The sequence below is a fragment of the Cavia porcellus genome, unplaced genomic scaffold, assembly GCF_034190915.1.
Source record: "Cavia porcellus strain 051 isolate PalLab524CR breed Dunkin Hartley unplaced genomic scaffold, mCavPor4.1 scaffold_28, whole genome shotgun sequence".
Classification (NCBI taxonomy): domain Eukaryota; kingdom Metazoa; phylum Chordata; class Mammalia; order Rodentia; family Caviidae; genus Cavia; species Cavia porcellus.
This window is the reverse complement of record NW_026947511.1, coordinates 14,559,462-14,581,409: the sequence shown is the minus strand read 5'-3', so window position 1 is coordinate 14,581,409 and position 21,948 is coordinate 14,559,462. Positions and strand designations below refer to the sequence as shown.

Genomic DNA, 21,948 nt, shown 5'->3' with positions numbered 1-21,948 from the left:
ATAAACTTAGTTTAGTACCAACAGGTTTAATCACCACATAGCATAAGGCTTGGGAATATAGCTTAGTGGCACAAGCACCTGCCTGGCAAGTATAAGGTACTTAGTTTGATTCCAGATACAAAAAAACCTAACATAAAGCTTGTTTGAATGTGTTTACTTTAGTAACCTAAAAGCTCAATATTACTCTTTGAGCATTATTAATTCATGTTTTAAATCATACAGAACTTTACCTCTTTTGAGATAGCCCAAGTTAGCATTGAGGAGAGAATTTTTAACTAAAATAGTGTGGCAGGAATGATGTAAATTTTCCTTAATGGTATTTCCCTTTTGCATTTAAAATAACAAAAAAGTAATATTACCTTTCTATAAAAATCTAGAATGCTTAATGAAAAATCTTTATTCTCCTAAGTATTAAATACTGGACATTTCACATTTATTTTGAGTTATCTCTTACCATCTAAATTAGCATCTGATAGTTTCCAAGAAAATACAGACAAAAATTTCAAACAAACCATATTTGAAAATTAAGAAAAGCTTTACTCATTTAAAAAAATTTTATTATATTCATTACACAAAGTTAATTTATGCATCCATCTTAATTCTTTTTCTGTTCTTTTGTTTCTCCCTCCATTTCTTGGTCTTCTATAAGCAATTATAAATTCTGTTTTATACTGCTAACATAAAAAGAATTTTCTTAACAAATTTATTTAATAAAATGTGAATGGCAATCACAACATTTTCAACTTTATTTGTGACAGGAGACATATAAAATATATGTGAATATAAAATGTTAGAAAATAATAACATTGGGGCTGGGGGTTTAGCTTAGTGGCATAAGTGCCTGCCTTGCAAGCAGGCACTCATGAGTTCAATCCCTGGTACTGATAAAAACCACAAAAAGACAAAAAAAAAAAAAAAGAGAGAGAGAGAGAGAGAGAGAGAGAGAGAAAGAAAATAATAATATTAACATGAAAGCAACAGCCTTTAACTTAGAAATCCCTCTGCCTAAGAGTGTTAAAGCATCCCTGAAATAGATATATATCATTTTGGGAAATATGACAGGCAAAATTCCATATATTTGAACCCACTAATAAAGATAGTTAACATGAACTGATGGTTTATCTCTTTTAAAGTAAACTGTAACAATACAAAGTACTTTGAAACTAGTAATATTCATTCAGTTCTTTTTGATTTTTGTTTGTTTTTTTTTTGAGCATCAACTGCATATTATTCACTGTGATAATCAGTTTTTCGTCTCAAGATACTGACAATCTTATGGAAAGACAAAATTAATAGTTTTAACAAAGTTTATGAAATGAGTGTATGCAAGCATGTTAATTTAGCATGCTTACTTCTAAAAGAATTATTAACATGGAATTTAAGATAATATTAATTCTAATGACATTAACAAGAGCTTAAAAGCAGTGGTGTTGTTCACTCATATCTTTGGATGTGGCTTGACAGATCACACTCATTTGTATGGGAGAAGTTGACTTGGTCTGTGGCCTGTTTTTTAAAGTTGAAGTACTTTTTAGAAAAGACTCTGTTTTCAGACCTTGAAGCTCATTTATATAAAAAAATTATCAGTCTTAAATTCTAAATTTTAACGTTTCACATGATGATGACTTTAGAGAAAAGATGAATACAAAAAGTGATTTGATTGAAATACTGATTGTGCTTGTTTCAACATGTATTTCTCAGATTCAGTTTCAGGTCTTGAAATACTAACAGTCTTTTAGTGTTAATATAGTTTATAACTGAACTTTTGAATGAATTTGTAAATAAAGCTATTGAATATGCATAGTCACAATTTGACTGAATATATGCCAATCCAAAATAAAATGTCAATTTCAAGAAAATTTTAGAAGCCGGGCATTATATTACATAATATTCAAAAATATTATGTTTTATTTTTATTCTTATTTTATGTAGGTACCATAAAGACACAATAAGTATTTAAAAGATGATATTGCCAAGTGTTTTCTACTCTGCTATTATAAATGTTTATTAATTAGAGAAAACAGTTTAATTTCATTCTCTTCAGAGCTCTCATGTCAATTTCAGTACCTGAGGATGTAACTACCTACTATTATACTGCGTGTTAGTTAATAAAATCTTTTCCAAACATAAATCTTGGGCAGGAATTGAAATTCATTCCAGTTCAAATGTCTATATCTAACTCAAGAGACTGGTACTCAGTTATCTACTAGGAAAATTTTGAATACAGTTGAGTATACACATAAATTACTGGTTAATTCTGTACTGTTCAGTTTAGGCATTATGTACCAGATCCTTAGAAACTCTAGGAAGCTTTCATAATATCTCCAAGTCTTAGTTTGGGTGCTTGAAGCTGTGAAGTGAATGGCATGAATTACATTCATGTTTAGCATAGCTTCTGGTCTCTCAGATCTTAGATACTTCTAGTCTTAAAGAACAATATTTTTCATTTGTGGAGATTAAACATATCTCTTTAGAAAGTGAGAATGACACATTTTAACTAGAAAATAGTAACAATAAAACCTTTTTTAAATATCAAAGGAAAATAAAACAGTATGATCTGAAAATCTGAGATATTATAGCTGAATAGAAATTAAGAATTATAAAATGCATATTGAGTACAACTAAAGTGCTCTAGAGGAAGAATAATCATGCCGAGATTTTCTCCCAATTGGTCTAAAGCTGTTAGGACTTTATTTCTGCCTTGCCTTTGTGACAGAATTGGCATTATGTAGTTCACAGGAGATGAATAGTAAGTAACTCATCCTTTTGGGTATTAAAAACTTCTAGCCTTTTCTCTTCACCAGAAATTTCTTCAAATTTCCCTAAAACAAGACTGCAAGTGTAATTTTCATTTGCATAGTTTTATTTTGTCTATAACTACAGGTCAGAATCCTTCTTACAGGAGCCAATGCTTGACAAATTAGAATATTTTATGAGCAAGTAGATATAGAATAATTGAAATAAAAAATGGAGTTCCTTTTTTCTCATTTTCTATAAACAAAGTATTGTTAATCCATGAAGGTTTACTTATCACACTTAGACAATGCTTGTCAATTATTACATTTTAGAAATTTGTTACATTCTTGTTTGCTTAAGATTGTAACTGGAGCACGATTAATCTTAGTAATTTTGACAAACTTGTATTTACATATGTAACTGTGAAAATTATATGGTCATTGAAATATATTTTTAGACTTTGAAACTGATTTATTAAATAAATACATACCATAAAAATATTATATAAGTTTTGTATAGAAATTGATTTTAAAATAATTTCCAAACATTCTATGCTTTTTTAGCAGAAGACATATAAAGATAAATTTGTTGCAAGTGTGAGGTTTTTTCTGATTTGACTTTGATACTTAGCCTTTTCAAAGTTCAGGTATGTTAAGGCATTATTTACAGAGGAGTATCACAACTCTTTTTAAAACCCATGTCAGTCTTCCAAGTGTAATTTTGCTAATCTTTAGAGAAAAAAAAAAAGTGACCAGCCTTTATTCTCTTTATTCTCAAGGTGCATATGTTGTGTTTTATTAAACTCTTGTGAAGTCACCAGGGGACACAGTTAATTATGGTTATCTTCTCAAAATTAAATCTCCAAATAGGCACTCTGTAACAATTTATTGGCAGAGAGCACAGCAGTACAAGAAAAGCAATAATTGATTTTATCCAAAAATTTAATAAAATTGTATTTTAATCTCCAGGTTGTATGATTCATCTGTGTCATTTTCCTTTAGTATGTCTATGGATCTGTTTTTCATGGTTCACCTTAGACTGACTGGTGAGAGTGTGCAGTATTAATTCAGGTTGTTGCTAGCAATGTAGCAAAAACTGGATTAATGATCAGCAGCCATTAACTGTGATTGCTGACCCTTGGGCCTGGCGTAGGGAAAATTTATACAACTCAATGGTTCTTTTTCAAATCAAAGCTAAATAGGGAAATAATCAAGAACTGTTTTCATTGTGAATGTCAGCTTGTGAAATCTGAGATAATGTAGCCCCAGTCTGGGTCCCTTTGGTCAAAAATACTTAATTAGAAAGAAAGCACACCATGAGATAGTTGAAGTTTAATCTTTAAAATGTCAGTGGGTTACAATTGTATTTGAAAGTGTAAATGGGTATACAAAGAAAGGTTTTATAAGGAAGTATAAACATCATTAAGAGGGTTTATGTATTTTAAATATAATGTTTAATGTTTATGTATTTTAAACATGATGTTTATTTTTTCTTTCTGTGACACATATAACACATTATATAGCATTATAAGTTCAATTTTTATGTCATCTAGTTACATTTGATATTAGAATAAACCATATTAGATGTAAACATTGTACTTTTAATTTATGAACTGTAATAATTACCAAGGCTCGATACATTTTTTTCTTTTATGGTCATTGGAAATGTGCATAAATGTGTTTCAATCTATATAAATCATCTTCCATCTCTATGATGCAACAATGTCTTCATTTGTCTTCATTTGCTGGGAGTAAAGCTCACGAAATTAAGGTCATAATACGTGATCAGTTTTTGAGGGGATAGAGTGAATTATAATAGGTTTTCTTAGGCATTTACGCATAGGCCTTCCTCATGGGTTAAATAGTGTGTTTTTTTTTTTTCTGAATTTATTGTTAGACGAAATTAAAACACATACCTTGAATGTGAATCTCTTGCTTTTCTGATCTAGATTCTTGGTCCTTGAAGCTATCTAATCTAAGGTATTGATAATTCAGTCCTACTCGTAAGCCTTTTTTCAGTTATTTTATTTTCTTGAATATTGCTATGCTTTAACAATCGACTTAAAATCAAACACAGGCCTAGCACAATCTAGAGACTTTCTAATGCTCACAAATGAATAAGTATGGTAAAAAGTGTTATGGGCTCATTAAATATAAGGATATGTAGGATGGAGACAGAGGTAAAACCATGATAATGTCTACGAAAGATGCCAGGAAGGTATTCAGAGAATAGTGGAGCGAATGACAGCAATTCTACTTTTTAAAATATAAGGTGGTCACTTGACTGGATAGAAAATGTTGGCAGAGGAGATGAATCAAAAAATTGTAAGATCAAAAACACCCATATGTTCATCAATTTATATAACATGACTTGAACTATATCTGGTTCAATAAATGTCAACCATTTAACAGGAAGCATTACAGTTCTGAAACTTTAGAATTTTAGAATCTAAAGTAGATTGGAGGGTAGGACCATGATCTCACAGGCCAGCAACACTATGGAGAGTTCCTCAGATAGACCGGATTTTATGGAGATTGTTTTGGTTCCTGCCCAAGTTGTTTGCCTGGTTTTTTAAAAGACGAGGAATGGATTGTACTGAAATGACCATTAAAACGTTAGAGAAAAGTGCAAATATAGGTATCACCTCAACAGAAGTTGAAGCAGGAAAAGTAAATTCATCTTCAAAGACAAAATATCAAACAGAAAAGGGAAAGTTGAAAAAAATAACTGGAAATTTGGAGATACATTAAGGGATAAAGAATAGTAAGATTCAAAGAAAACAGTCCCTAAAATTGTGGGGGAGAAATTTGCCACTGACCTGTTACAAATGAAAAAAAGGACACATTCAATGAAGAGAAATGAAATGAATGGAGAAAGGCTTTGCATACACAATAAGAAGACTAAAATCTAAACAAAGAACTGTAATTCTGTTTGTTAGAATTCTAGAACAACGTTGATGATAAATTGGCTTCTGGTCTCTTAATGTTGTTTCCTTTTTCTTTTTCATGTATTTGTGTTATTTTGAGGTATGAATTTTATTTATAGCTTATTTAGTTCTCTTGACATCAATAGTTTATTTTTATTGAATTTTCTTTGAAAAATTACTTATGTATATTCTCTATAAAATCATTTATGGGTTTTTCATTATATTTTTACATACATTTACAATGAATATTTCTATTTTTATGCATATCATATGAGATTTATACCATGTTATTTAATACTCTGACCCATTGAATTTTTTTTTTTATATTTAGATGTTCTTTTTTTTTTTTTTTATTTAAGAGGAAAAAGAGAAAAACAGAAAACAAAACAAAGCAGTGTAAGGTTACATATAATGCAGAACTACAAAAAAAACATAACAGTAAGAAATCACCTGTTAATAGATTACATATTATCATCTTGGAAATAGTTGCTCAAATCACAGTATCAAAGAATACAAAGTAGACATTCAAACAGAGAGACTACAAACAGCTGTGTTCAATGATCCAAAAACATTAATATAGTCAGCTATTCAACATCCCTATACACACTTGCTGTTATATCCGTTAGAGCTCTTTTTTTTCCCTTCCTCTCTTTTTACAACAAAATTTACACATTTTAGATTTTATTACTCCTTAGTTCTTATTACTTTTTGGGGGGGGGAGAATAAAGTCAAATATGGCAGAACAAAGCTGTCAGTCAAAACCAAGGATAGACTTAGCACATGATGTAGAACAGAGTACACGGTTATTAACAATAATTATCAACGTTGTCTCTTGTTTCCTTAAAAAGATTTGTCTATCTCATTAGATATTATAAAGTTGGACAAAACAGTAGAGAACAAGACCAATAAAACTTAGACATTGTAAACATTACAGGATTTCCAAAGGAGACAATAGTCAAACCAGAATGGGCATCTTAGTGAATCTTATTGCCTTCAAAGTAGTTGCCTATACCCTCAGACTTGATACTATCCCACAGAATGGAACAGAGTCTAATCAGTCAAAACAAGATCGTGGGAGCATTACAGGACTTCAAAACAAGTTAATAGGAAATCGAAAAGAGTTACTATTATATATCCTAATTTTTTAAATTTTTCCCTTAATTAAAATAAACATAAGAAATAACTAAATAATTTTTTTAAAGAATAATAGTTACCATAGTGTCTGTCTTTTTCCTTGAGATATTTGGATAAAACTTCATATACTATAGCTTCAAATATTTCCATATCAAGAAGCCCAGAATAAAGCCTTTCTAATTAATAAGTGAAAATTTTATAAGGCTTCAAGGCCACATAATGGGGAATCATGATTGCCACATATTTTCATATATTTGAATCATTACTTACATTAGGGAAACTATTCGGTATTCATACATGCGAGATTGATTTATTTCACTTATGAGTATGGTCTCAAGCTGCGCCCATTTATTGATAAATATCTCAATGTGATCCTTCTTTATAGCTGAATAATACTCCATTGTATAGAAATACCACAACTTTTTTACCCATTCCTCAGTTGATGGACACTTGGGTTGTTTCCAAGATCTGGCGATTACAAATTGTGCTGCTATAAACATAGGTGCACATAAATCACTGTGGTATAATGCTTTCAGTTCTTCTGGGAATATGCCTAGAAGTGGAATAGCTGGAATAAATGGGATTTCCAATCCCAACTTTTTGAGAAACCTCCAGACAGACCTCCACAAAGGCTGTACCAGTCTACACTCCCACCAACAGTGCAGGAGAGTTCCTTTTTCCCCACAGCCTCTCCAGCATTTGTTGTTGTTGGTTTTCTTGATCCTGGCCATTCTTTCAGGAGTGAGATGGAATCTCAGTGTGGTTTTAATTTGCATTTCTCTGATGACCAATGATGATGAGCATGTTTTCATATATTTATTTGCCATTTGCATTTCTTCATCTGAGAATTGCGTATTCATCTCAGATGCCCATTTTTGGATTGGATCTTTGAATTTTGGAGGTCTGAGTTTTTTTAATTCTTTATATGTTTTAGACAAGAGGCCCTTGTCTGAGAGAGAGTTCACTAAAATCTTTTCCCAGTTTGTGGGTTTTCTTTTCACTATGCTGGAGATTTCTTTTGATATGCAGAAACTTTTTAATAAGAAGTGGTCCCAGTTATTGATTCTGGGAAGTGTTTCCCGTGCGGTTTGAGTCCTGTTCATGAATTCTCTACCTACTCCTATGTCTCCAAGGTTTCTACCCACTTTGTCTTCCAATAGATTTAGTGTTTCTGTTTTAATATTCAGATCTTTGACCCATTTAGATTTTAATTTAGTACATGGTGATAGACATGGGTCTAGCTTTAGTTTTCGGCAAATGGAGAGCCAGTTTTTCCAGCACCATTTATTAAAGAGACTGTCGTTCTTCCAGTGAACCTGCTTGGCTCCTTTATCAAAGATAAGGTGGTTGAGTGTGTTTGTAGTTGTGGTTGTATCTTCTAATCTATTCCATTGATCTTCACCTCTGTTTTGATTCCAATACCATGTTGATTTTACTACTGTTGCTTTGTAGTATAATTTCAAGTCAGGGATTGTGATGCCTCCTGCTTTGCCTTTGCTGCTTAGAATTGCCTTTGCGATTCTAGGTCTCTTCTGGTTCCAGATGTAATTTAGGAGTGATTTCTCTAGATCTATAAGGTATGTTGATGGTATTTCTATTGGGATTGCATTGAATCTGTATAAGAGTTTTGGGAGAATGGCCATCTTCACAATGTTTGTTCTTCCTATCCATGAGCAAGGGATGTCTTTCCATTTTCTGAGATCATCTTCAATTTCCTTTTTCAGTGTATTATAATTTTCACTGTATAAGTCTTTCACTTCTTTCGTAAGAGTAATTCCTAAATATTTCATTTTTTTGCTTGCTAATGTGAATAATCCAGTTTCTCTTATTTCCCTCTCTGTGATTTTGTTGTTTGAGTATAGGAATGCTATTGATTTCTGAGTATTGATTTTGTATCCAGCCACATTACTGAATTTATTTATTGTATCTAAGAGTCTTTCAATGGAGCTTAGGGGGTCTTCTATGTAGAGTATCATGTCGTCTGCAAACAACGACATCTTAACTTCTTCTTTTCCTATCTTTACCCCTTTTATTTCTCTTTCTTGCCTAATTGCTCTGGCTAGTACTTCCAGTACTATATTAAATAGGAGTGGTGATAAAGGACATCCTTGTCTTGTGCCTGATTTTAAAGTAAAGGCTTTCAATTTTTGGCCATTTAGAATGATGCTGGCTGTTGGTTTGTCATAAATGGCCTTTATTATATTGAGGTAAAGACCATCTATTCCAATTTTCTGTAGAGTTTTTATCATGAATAAATGTTGGACCTTATCGAAGGCTTTTTCTGCATCTATAGAAATGATCATGTGATTCTTATTTTTGGCTTTATTGATATGGTGGATTACATTTATTGATTTGCGTATGTTGAACCATCCTTGCATTCCTGGGATGAATCCCACTTGGTCATGGTGTATAATCTTCTTGATGATTTGCTGGATCCTATTTGCCAATATTTTATTGAGGATTTTTGCATCTGTGTTCATTAGGGAGATCGGTCTATAGTTCTCTTTTTTAGTTGGGTCTTTCTCAGGTTTTGGTACTAGAGTAATATTTGCTTCCAGGAACGACTTAGGAAGGATTGCTTCCCTTTCAATTTCATTGAATAGTTTGAGAAGTGTCGGCATTAGGTTTTCTTTGTATTTCTTGTAGAATTCTGCAGTGAATCCATCTGGGCCTGGGCTCTTCTTGGTGGGTAAGGACTTAATTACATTTTCAATTTCAGTAACAGAGATTGGGTTATTCAACAGTTTTACATCCTCTTGATCTAGCTTTGGCACTTCATATGCTTCTAAGAATCTGTCTATTTCTTCTGTGTTATCAAACTTTTGAGAGTAGAGGTTTTCGAAATAGGTGTTGATGATCTTCTGTATTTCTATTGGGTCTGTAGTGATTTCTCCTTTTTCATTTCTTATTGCATGAATTTGAGCTTTTTCTTCCCTTTTTTTAATAAGGTTGGCTAGGGGCTTATCGATTTTATTTATTCTTTCAAAGAACCAACTCTTTGATTTGTTGATTCTTTGGATTGTTTTCTTAGTCTCTATTGCATTGATTTCTGCTCTGATTTTTATAATTTCCTCTCTTCTTTTGGCTTTGGGCTTGACTTGCTCTTCTTTTTCTAGCTGTTTGAGGTGTAGCATCAAGTTATTTATTTGTATTCGTTCTGTTTTCCTGATGTGGGAACTCAGTGCAATAAATTTTCCTCTCAGGACGGCTTTCATTGCATCCCACAGGTTCCGGTAAGTTGTATCTGTATTTTCATTTTCTTTTAGGTATTGTTTGATTTCTTCTTTAATTTCTTCTGTGACCCACTGATTACTCAAGAGTGTGTTATTCAGTTTCCATGTGTTTGTGGGATTTTTGCAGTATCTTTTATCATTAATTTCTAATTTCAGAGCGCTATGATCCGATAACATGCAAGGGATGATTTCAGCTCTTTTGCACTTGTTTAAATATGTTCTGTGAGCTAATATATGGTCTATTTTAGAAAATGATCCATGTACTGCTGAGAAGAATGTGTATTCTGATGTTGTTGGGTGGAACATCCTGTATATGTCTATCAAACCCATTTGTTCACAGGTATGATTCAGTTCTGTTATTTCTTTGCTCATTTTCTGTCTGGTTGATCTGTCCCTTGGTGTCAATGGTGTATTAAGGTCTCCTGTTACAATTGTGTTACTGATAATTTGAGTTTTCATTTCTGTTAATAATTGTTTTATATAACTTGGTGCTCTGGAGTTTGGTGCATATATATTTAAGATAGTTATCTCTTCCTCTTGGAGTTTTCCCCTTACAAGTATGTAGTGACCTTCTTTGTCCTTTATGGTCATTGTTGGTTTAAAGTTCACGTTGTCTGCAAACAGAATGGCTACTCCTGCCTTTTTCTGGATTCCTGTTGCATGAAGAATTGTTTTCCATCCTTTGACTTTCAGTCTGTGAGTATCCTTCTGGGTTAGATGGGTTTCCTGTAAACAGCATATGGTTGGATTTTGTTTCTTGATCCATTCTGCTAGTCTGTTTCTTTTGATTGGTGCATTGAGACCATTTACATTAATGGTTATTACTGTTAAATGCTGGTTAATTGTAGGAATGTTATCTCTCTGCTGTTGCATCTTTATCTTTCTGTTCTGTTTAATTATTTGCTTTGCTTAGTGGTTTTTTCCTTTGTGTATCTAAACTGTCTTTCAATATTTTTTGCAGGGTCGGTTTGGTGTTCATGAAGTTCTTCAGCTGTTCTTTGTCGTGGAAGTATCGTATTGCACCATCTATTTTGAATGATAGTTTTGCAGGATATATCAGTCTTGGTTGGAAATCATTTTGCTTTAGGATCTGGAATATTTCACTCCATGCTCTTCTTGACTTTATCGTTTGTGCTGAGAAGTCTGCTGTGATTCTGATAGGTTTTCCTTTATAAGTGATCTGTCTTTTCTCTCTGACAGCTTTTAGTAATCTATTCTTGTGTTGGATTTCTGGGATGGTGATTATTATATGTCTGGGTGTAGTTTTATTTTGGTTATGAGTGTTTTGAGTTCTATATGCTTCACTGATCTTGATGTCAGTTTCTGATCTCATGCTTGGGAAATTTTCAGCTATTACTTCTCTAAATATCCTCTTGACATCCTTTATGTTGTCTCCCTCTCTTTCATTAATCCCTATCATTCTTATGTTATTCTTCTTTGCATCGTCTTGCAGTTGTTGAATTGTTGTTTCCTGATTCCTTGTTATTTTCAAAAGATCTTTCCTTTCCTGTTCACTAGCTGCAATCATGTCTTCAAGGTCTGAAATTCTATCTTCACTTTCATTAAGGCGGTTTTTACAACTTTCAGTGGAGTTTTTTATTTCCTGTATATCTCTGTGCATCTGCATTATGTATTCTGTTTGTTTCTTATATTGCTCGTCTAGGGATTCTATCTTTTTGTTTAGTTCCTCCAATTTTTTATCTGTGTTTTCTTTAGATATATTTAGAATCTCTTTCATTTCTTTTATCATTTCTTCTTTTATCTGGGAGATTATTTCGAGTTTGAATTTCTTTAAAGCTTCCTGGAGTTGTTTGTCAACTTCAGTAGCTATTATGTCCGATATATGAGGTGGATGGGATATATTTTCTTCTATATACATTGCTCCTAGGGTTTCCTGAGATGGGCTGGAGGTTTGAGGTTGTAATTTGGTCTTTCGTTTTGTCATTTTGTATATTTCTGTGTTTCAAGTGTTATTTGAAAGCTTCCTCAGGATCTGTTGAAAATCCCCTTCTATGCTTGGAGCTACTGAGACTCTGACACCGCACTACCCCAAGCCATTGGGCCTGCAGAACCAGTGTCCCTCCTCTGCCTGCTCAGAACTCCACAGTTCCAGACAAGCTGGGCCTCAGGGACACTGTGCGCCCACCTGCCCCTTGGAAGATCCACAGCTCTTCAATTGCAGCCGGGTTAGGGTGCTCTCCACAGGCTGCAGTGCCTCAGGAGCCTGTGATCCCTCCCTGCTTACAGAGATATCCACAGTCCTCTAGGCAAAGGAAGGGACTCAGCAGACTTCCAAGTGTAGCCGGGGGGGATGGGGAGGCAGCTGTAGTGGCCTCTAACCCACTGCTCCACTTCACTGCACCCAGAAGCCTGGGGGGTCCGGAACAGTCTGAGATTTGGGCAGACTGTGCTGGGCACTCACCACAGGCTGAGGTGCCTCAGGAAGCTGCGATGCCTCCCTGCTTGCAGAAGTATTCAGTCCTTCAGACAAAGGAACGGGCTTCTGCAGGCACTCCGGATCCGCCCAGCTCCTCCTCTGCAGCTGACCCATTGAATTTTAAGTATATTTTGTGAATTACCGTATCTGTTACGTTTTATGCACTTTGCTTATCCATACAACATAACCTTGAAAAACTATTAAGATATTGATCCAAATTTTTGTTCTTTAAAACTATATGGGTAGGTATTGAATTATACACCTATAATCCCAGCATTTAGGAGGCCGAGGCTGGAGAATTACCACGAGTTTGTAGCCAGCCTGTGCTACATAGTGAGTTCAATGCCAGCCTGAGCTACAAAATGAGAACATCTCTCAAAAAATGAAAAGTTAAAAGAAATCCAAGAAACTACAGCTTGGAGTTTCTCTTCTTTTCTGTTCTTTAACATTATAGAAAGGCGAAGTAAAATTATTTTTTTTTTTTTTTAGGTATTTGGTTTTTCTTTGCTTGTAAGATTCTCTATTTTGAAATTAATATTTTTATTGCTATATACCTAGATGGTGGGTTAGCTACTTTTTCACTGTAGAGACAAAATATCTGACACCCAGAGTTAAAGAAGGGAAGCTTTATTTGGCTCACAATCTAGAGAAGCCTATAGAGTCTATAAAGGTTCCAGATCAGAGTTGACTCACTCCAAGGCAGGATGATAGAGCAGAGGGGAATCCCAGATGAGAACAGTCCTTGGCAGGCAGACGCAGCAAGAAGTAAAAATTAAACAACAGGGCTGGGGATTTAGCTCAGCGGCATAAGCGCCTGCCTTGCAAGCCTATGGTCGTGAGTTTGATCCCTTGTACAGTAAAAATGCAAAAAAAAAAAAAGAAAAGAAAAAAAAAAAAGAATTAAACAATAAGCAATGATCTTCTGCCCCACATATTTTATCAAAGCTACCCAAACTTAGAGTGGGCATTGGGACAGCCTTAACCTTAGCATCACACCACGAATCAATCCCAGCATAACACTCTTGACTCCAGCAGTGTACACCCTAAACCCAGACACCTCTGAAAAGCTCTAGCATGACCACATGAGACTGTGGGAAACTATCTATAAACAAGCTGTAACAGATGTTATTATTCTGTGTTAATTTTGTGTAGTATATCATAGCCCATTATATATAAATTTAAATGTTCATCAGCTCAAGAAAATTTAAAGCATCTTTAAGGAGGTGCATTCTGGAGTAAGACTGTCTGATTTGAACTCAGTAAACCCTAACACTGCCTATCTCTGTGTTTTTAGGTAATTCACTTGATCATTCTGTCCTTTAGAATTAAATTACTTATTGTTAAATTACTACATATAGAAAATTGGAAACAAAAATGTAGCAACTGAACAACATCCAATCTTTTTGTCTCACCCAGCCTATCAACCACAATTCTGCTCTCCACTTCTCAGAGTATTTTATTTTAAATTCCTCATGTGAGTAAAGATAGCATTTTTCTTCAATTGATTTACTCACTTAGCATAGTGTCCTTAAGTTTCATCAATATTTTGGCAGATAACAAGATTCTGTTATTTCAGAAAGAAAAGTTTATTCAAGCTGACAGTCTATGGAAGTTTTAGTCCGTTGTCTGCTGGTTCCATTTCAGGGCCACCTGAGAGAGGGACATTGTAGAGGAAAAACAACAGTTCCTGGCAGGGAAGGTAGAAAACAGTAAAAGAGCAAGGATTAGTAGCAGCAGCAGCAGCAGCACAACAGCAACCAGCCTGTCTTCTCTCTCTCCCTTTACATCCACGCAGGCTGTAAACCTTCTGATTGACCCACACCCACGGTGAGGCTTCCATTATCTACACCCTTGATCCTTAATCAGTGTTCACATATCCTACTCAACACACTAGGACATGCTGCACCCCATGACCACATGAGGCTTGGGGGGATATCTACACATAAGTCATAACAGTAGGACTAAGGAACCACATGATAGTTCTATTCCTGAAATATTAAGAAACTTTCAGATTGCTTCCCAAGGTGCCAATGTGATTTTAGATATCAACAGTGTATGAGGACACCAAATTCTCTATGTCCTTACTAATCCTCATTTTTTAAATAGTAATCATACCAGTAGGTGTGGGGTGATATAGCAATGTGGCTTTCATTTTTCGTTTCATGATGATTAGTGATATTCAGTATGCTTTCGTATACCTATTGGAAATTTGTATATCTTGGAGAATTGTCTACGCAAATTCTTCACATAGGTCTGTGACATTTTTGAGTTTTTATTATTCTCGTGATCTAATTACAACATTGTCCTGTATTTAATAATAATGCAATATACAATTTAAAAATATTTAAGAGGAGATTTCATGTTATCACTAGATAATAGCTCTAGTGTTATCACTAGAGTTGGTATAAAAATTAAAAGTTGTCATTTATGGAATTGTTTCTGGCTGCCTCAGAATAAACGCTGGATATCATTAATTTTTGAATTTACCCTTATCTTTTTTATGTGTGATATCCCTTATATCTGTTTTCTCTGTTTATTTTTTATCTCTCTTCTATGTCTACTCTTTATGAACCTTACATTTGTCCTTTTCTATGGATCCTTGGAAATTTTACAAGAGACCCCTGGAGGGTTGAATGGATCATGGGTATACTATGATTATCAGTGGCTTAATCCACTGATATCCATAGCCAAATCAGCTGTTAAGGTGTGGGGCACAGCTGGAGAAGGTGGGTTACTAGGGTCATGCCTTTGGGGGTTGTGTCTCTCATGGGGCATGCTGGGGCACCTCCCAATGTAGTGGAAAGTGTTCTCTTGGCCCACACTTCTGCACTGAGCCATGATATGTGTGGCTTTGAGCAAACTAATCGTGGACTGATAAATCTGAAAGTTTGTGCAAAACTAAACCTTGCCTTCTTTAAATTGCTGATATCAGGTGTTTTATCCCGGCAATGGCAAGTTGATCAGTTCATGATGATGATGATGTAATGATGAACGAGGACATAAGGAGGCCATTGGGCTACTGAACCATCACCCTGACAACTTTTTTCCTTGTTTGATCTGTCTCTGCATGTGTTTGAAATATAGTGAGTACTAGAGTTGAGTGCTGTGTGTTCAGGTTCCTATCCAGCTGTATAACCAATCTAGTTATATGCTATAGCTTCTTTGGCAAACCTTTTCCATCTTCCCCATTTTATACGCAACAGCAAGATGTCTTTACCAGAGCCAAGGAATCCCCAAGGAGTCAAGAAAATGCTCATGTTAAAGAATACTGCTATACTGAAGTCTAACATGTTAGTCAGATACCATCACATTATGATTATTAATGTGCCAAATCTTGTAAAGTTCTAGCACAGTGTAACTTGATAAACATACAGCAAATGAATGGGATGTAAGAAAGTGTTACTCGATGGAAATACTGAAAAAAAAAAAAAAGTAATACCATTACTCTACTGGTCAGCTTTCCATCACTGGGACAAAACACTTCTACCCACAGTTAAAAATTGATCTCTGAAAATATGCAACAAACTATTCTCTCTTCTAATTTGAGCCCAATTCTGCCATCTTGCCACTTTGTCTTGACATATCCTTTAGATTTCAGCACAGAGTCATCTCCTCCAGAAACTTTTTGACTCTGGAGACAAATTCATGCTCCCTATACATTGGTTATACACTACATCATTTTTTTTTCTTAGAGCTTCTTGGGGTAGTCATTCCCTCTTACTCAACTGATATTTTTATAGTATTATTTCTTATATAGGCAGTTTGAAAGTTAAGAAATGATAGTTTAGATTTATTTTACTACGTCAGTATCACTTGCTTGATAAATATTGAGTGATATTTATTTTGTTCAAATATAGTCTAAACTTTTTAACACATATCATTAATATATCTATAAAATACAATTGCTTTTTAACTCATTAAAATACTTTTATCTTCTTACTCTTATTGTAATTCCCTCTCCTACCAAAGCAATCATCATAATGCAACCTAAAGAATATCTTTTATGAAACTCTGTAGTCTTTCTTTCTTGATCTCTCTCTTTTTTTATTATTTTAAGCAGATATCCACCTACTTTCTGCCTTATTGATTACTAGGCTGGCCCATGCTTAGTCTGGTCAGTGCAATATGGAGGACTATAAATAGGGCTAGAGGATTAACGTGGAGTCCTGTGTTAGGTGAATTTCTTTATGATTCTATATTTATTGTGAAGAGCAGACTGAATCCACTGTAGTTTTCTGAAGGGCAAGACAATGTAGTCTGAAATCAAAACTAGCAAATCTCTAACTTTCTTGTAAACCCATAAAAAAATCAATCTGTATTGTGACTCAGTGAGATTTTTGTGTTGTTTATTAAGAAAAATTTTAGAAGAGAAACTTTTCTGAGAATATTGAATACATTGTTCAAAATTTTGAGGCGATTGTTTCATGTTACATGAACTTGTTATTGTTTTTGGATACTGAATACAATATAAGGAAATTTCATTAGGATTCAAGTTAATCAGGGATGGATTTGTACCACTTAGTCTTAATGGTAAACTTCAAGTAAGCTCAGGCATATCTTGGCGAATCTGGAAGAATATGAATGTAGTATTAAAATTCTTGTATTATCCTTTAAAAAAAAAGGGAAAATGTTAGGGCATTAGGAACAAGGTTGATAATTGCTATCCATATCAGTTAGTGCTCACTAGAGAAATAGATTCATTGTAAGATACATAAATATATAAGGAATTACAGTGTGGCCTACAGAGTCAGGTGTGTTAGAGAATAAAAGAACTGTGCAATGGAGATATGAAGGATGCAGTCTAAGGTCACAGGCCTGGAGCCCACAGCAGAGTCCTCCGCAAGCATGTGTTAGGAAGCCAAAGTCTCTGCAGTGGAGGGCTGATGGGTATGTGCTGGAAGGGTGAAGAGTCTGGGCTGGAAGCCGGGAGACCGTGTCCAATGCGAAGGTGAAGCCTGGAGCTTCTCTTTCTTTCTTTCTTTCTTTTTTTCTTTCTTTCTTTCTTTCTCTCTCTCTCTCTCCCTCTCTCTCTTTCTCTCTCTGTCTCTTTCTCTCCCTCTCTCTCCCTCTCTCTCTCTCTCTCCCTCTCTCTCTCTCTTTCCCTCTCTCTCTCTCTCTCTCTCTCTCTCTCTTTCCCTCTCTCTCTCTCTCTCTCCCCCTCTCTCTCTCTCCCTCTCTCTCTCCCTCTCTCTCTCTCTCCTTATTCCATTATGATGAACAGCCATCCAGGATGAGTCTTCTGTCTTCAACAAATCCTTTAACCACACCCAGAAATATGTATTTAGTTGGATGTTTCTTACTCAAGTCAACATGATCAGTTAACTGTCAAAATCTACCTCTTGTCAGTTTAACAACCAGACATGTTTCCTTAAAACATAATCTCTAAAAATAAACATAATTATAAAGTCATAATTATGCTGAACATGTTACAACTATGTTGTGTACAAACAAGAATATATTAATTCTCTTCTCAGAATAGAAGGATATTTTGGGGAGGTCTGCTTACTCCTAACATTTAACAATTTGAACATTGTAAAAAAGGTTAAACAATATTTAAGAACCAATACTAAGTCTATATTATACTGCATTATGCATGTACTATATATATATATAACATACTACACAGAAAGTGTATTAGGAGAGGGCTATTATAATTACAATCCTCATTTTTGTAACTGATCATAGGGTCATAACTCGTATTTAGATCTACCTTCTACTAATCTTTCTGTTTTCCCCTGGTTTTCAGCAAAGGCCTCAGCAGGCTTTGATCTTTCCCTAGTGAGATAACTCATGCCTTTATTCCTGAAGATTCCGGACTATTTTCCATCCTGTCTAAATTGCAGTGTTATAGTTTCCCTCCGATGTACTATAACAGAGCATGATAATAATAGAAAGAGCCCTGAAGAATCTCTTGCAGTCCGAGTATATTCTTCCTTTCTTTCCTTGTGGAGTAATAGCCCAATTTCCTCTGCATATTTTGAGTGAATCACTCCTGCTAACACTGTAACTCCCATTTTATTTTATGTTTTACTCGCAAGTAAAAAAAGAAAAATAATAATAATAATAAGGATGAGACAAAATGACCAAGCAAAAGTCTTAGCTTCTAGTTCATTGTTGTACTTCCTGGTACAACCCTTTCTCTTTCTGGAACTAAATCTTCTAAGCCAGCAGAGCATGAGATTTAGGAAACAGGAAGCAAAAGAATTACTAGTGAATAACTAGGGTTTAGGATGAGTAGTAACTTTTCTACTTCAGCCCATTCATACTGAGTTTGGGCAACACAGTACCATATAGTAGATACTGATTCAATAATTTACTGCCTTTTAAAGAACTTTGTCTCAGTCCTTCAAGACATTCCTACCCAGCTGGTGCTGTAACTGTCTTCCAAATACCATTCCATCTTTGTATCAATCCAGCCCCTTTAAGATGATGAGGAACATGGTAAGACTGGTGGATTCCATAAATATGTTCCAGTGGCCTCACATCTTTGGCTATACAATGGCCTTCTCTGTTCACAGGATATGCTGTATAGAATTCCATGGTGTTGTATATTGCGTTATATAACTTTGAATGGTAGTTTTGGGAGAAACATTACATATAAGGAAGGCAAATCCATAACCAGAATAAGTGTCTATGCCAGTGAGGTCAAAGTGTGATCTTTTCCGTGATGGATGTGGTCCAATATTATCTACCTACATCAAGCTGCAGGCTCACCAATCAGGGACTGAGGACATACGGGAGACTCTGTGTTTGTCTCTGCTACATTCACACTGGGCATTCAACAGTGGTTGTAGCCAGATTAGTCACTGTAAATGGGCATCTGTGTTGCTGAGCCCATATGTAACCTCCATCCCTGCCACCATGGCCACTCTGTTCATAAGCCCATTGGGAAAGGACAGAGGTGGCTGAAGAGAGAGGTTGCCTGCTATCTATAGAACACATCTTTCTATCCACTTGCTTGGTAAAGTTCTTTTCTGTTAAGGTCACTTTTTTGTTGAGCACTTATCTGGGGTATATATATCGCTACATCTCTTGTCCAAGTGGAGAGTTCTAGCCACATATCTCATCCCCAGATATCTTTGTCACCAATTATCCAGTCATGTTTCTTCCAAGTTCCTGACATCCATGCAGACTATTGGCCACAGACCACAAATCAGTATATTGTCACACGTCTGACCACTTTTCCTTCCAGGAAAACATACCACTGGTGTACTGCCTGAATTTGTGGCACTGTGAAGATTTCCCTTAACCACTGTCCTTCAGAGATGTCCTGGAAAGGGACTGTAATGCTGATGCTCTCCACTGATGTATACAGAACTGGACAGAAGTTATGGGTGTGGCTAAAGAGATATTTTTGAATACAAAAGACCCACGTTGGTACACTTGTCACCTAAATGGAATACAATGGAAAGGGAGAAAGGTTTTCTTCTGTTTCTTTAGATATGTTCCAGTCTTCAACTTCACCTTGGATGTTGTCTCATGGCTTCCAGCACTGACCCTGCAGTCTCATGTTACAGACCTGCAAAGAACCCTTCCATCAACTCCAGGTCATTACCTCCAGCTGTATCTAACATCTCCAGCATGCAGACAGTTCTTTTACATTTTTCAGCACCTGATTCTCTGGGCAGCAGTTGTAAATGTACATTGTAAGTCTTCATGTATTAATTAATATATGGTGCATTTAACTTGTTTCTCTAGTAATCACTGCCCTCAGCATATCCCTTGTCCCCAGTTAATCCCTTCAGCCACATGTAGAACAGTCCTCCTCCAGTGTAACTGAGTGTTCCTTACTCAAGTTGACAAACTTAGTTACTATCACACCAGCTCAATTCTGTTTTCATGTTTATGAATGAGTTACATGAGTTGATTGGTAAGAGAAATTCAAGTGTGTGCCCACCGTTAACATTATATACCTAACAAATGCATCTAATTGAAAAAGCATTACAAGGATTATGTTACCATTTGGTGTGCTGAGGGGTTGTTTTCACCTCTGAAGCATATTTCACAAAAAAACACAGTGATGAATAATACTAAAGAAAAAATTTCTTATGCTCTGTGACAGCAATGTTAATGCCATATCTATTGAAACTGAACAGTGCATACATTTTACTTTTAAGAGAATGGTATCTGGCAGAAATAAATTACCTGTAAGAGTGTTGACTTATTCAGTTGGCAAAAAATATTAGTTATTCTACATGTTACAAGCCGGGAGGGGAAGAGGAAGAAAGGAAACACAAGACCCGAGTGGTTACTTGGAGAGTCTAACCTGCAGTTCTTTTATCTTTTTTAAGAATAAGTTAACATTTTTTTGGAGCCACTTGAAAAATGATAGTGTCATTACGGGCACAATCATAATACAAATCACTTTACAATGATTCCCTGTGCTTAATCATATTGAGTATATTTCCTATGAAAACTATTGCTATATAATGCATCAAAGCTGCTCTCAAAGACATTAGAAAAAAAGATTTTGAAAATCACGTTTGGGAGAAAAAATTTCTTCTGCTTGAAAACAAATTACTGAATGCTACTTTTTAATGATAATAGTAAATTTAGAATTCCCTGATGCAATCTGAATATTGTCATTATAAAGAAAATTATGTGCATCTAAATAATTATGTATTTAAAAGATGATTATATCAAGATATCCCGTGATATTAAAAACATGATTATTCTGGTACATTAGAATCTTTCTGGGATTCTCAGTATTTGCAAGTTCATAACATCTTTTATGCAAGTCTAAAATTACACTCTGTGGCAATTAATTGGATCCTCTCTATTATTATGTCAAAACATATTAGGTAGGTATAACACAGTGAAAAAAGAAATCAAAGTAAAAATGCATTGAATAATTAAGAAAATAATTGAAATCCTATGATTATCATTGTTATAAATTTATAATTATTCATTCCTATGCTTAAACTTTGATCATATAGAAATATATTCTTTGAATTAAAAAAATCTAACATAAGTATCCTCATGAGAGAATTTTTTCTGGTTCATATCACTATATCATATATGCACACAGAATAAAAGATTATTCTAGTACTATTATCCATATAAGTGTTTATTGAGCTTTATTCATGCAAATTTAGCACATAAAGGGTTTCACAAAGTTGATATAATTTCTTTTACATTTTGGAAACCACATAATAATTAAGGAAGTCTTATACTACCTCAAATAATATTACAAATAAAATTCTTATTTGAAGAAATAAACTGATTTAATGGTCAGGAGAAATCATGAATCATGTGCTTCCTGAAGACCATTATGGCTGCCACGCATTTCCAAAATTCCTCCACACTATTGACTTATGTCATAAGTTCTGGCATTTGTATTTAAGAAAAAATGATGTTGTGCAGCAGTTACTTATGTTATCTCAGTTTAATTGCTGTAGAAAATTCACAGGACCATTTTTATTAGATCATTGCTTGAGTTTACTGGTTCATCAAAGCTCTTATCTGCTGTGAGGCACATAGAT

General features: G+C 34.7%; 1 protein-coding gene across 3 annotated transcripts in view; it reads left to right on the top strand.

Annotated features, from left to right (window-relative positions):
- Pcdh15 (protocadherin related 15) overlaps nucleotides 1–21,948 on the top strand; it is a 1,472,709-nt gene that overhangs the window by 1,281,089 nt on the left and 169,672 nt on the right. The window lies entirely within an intron of this gene.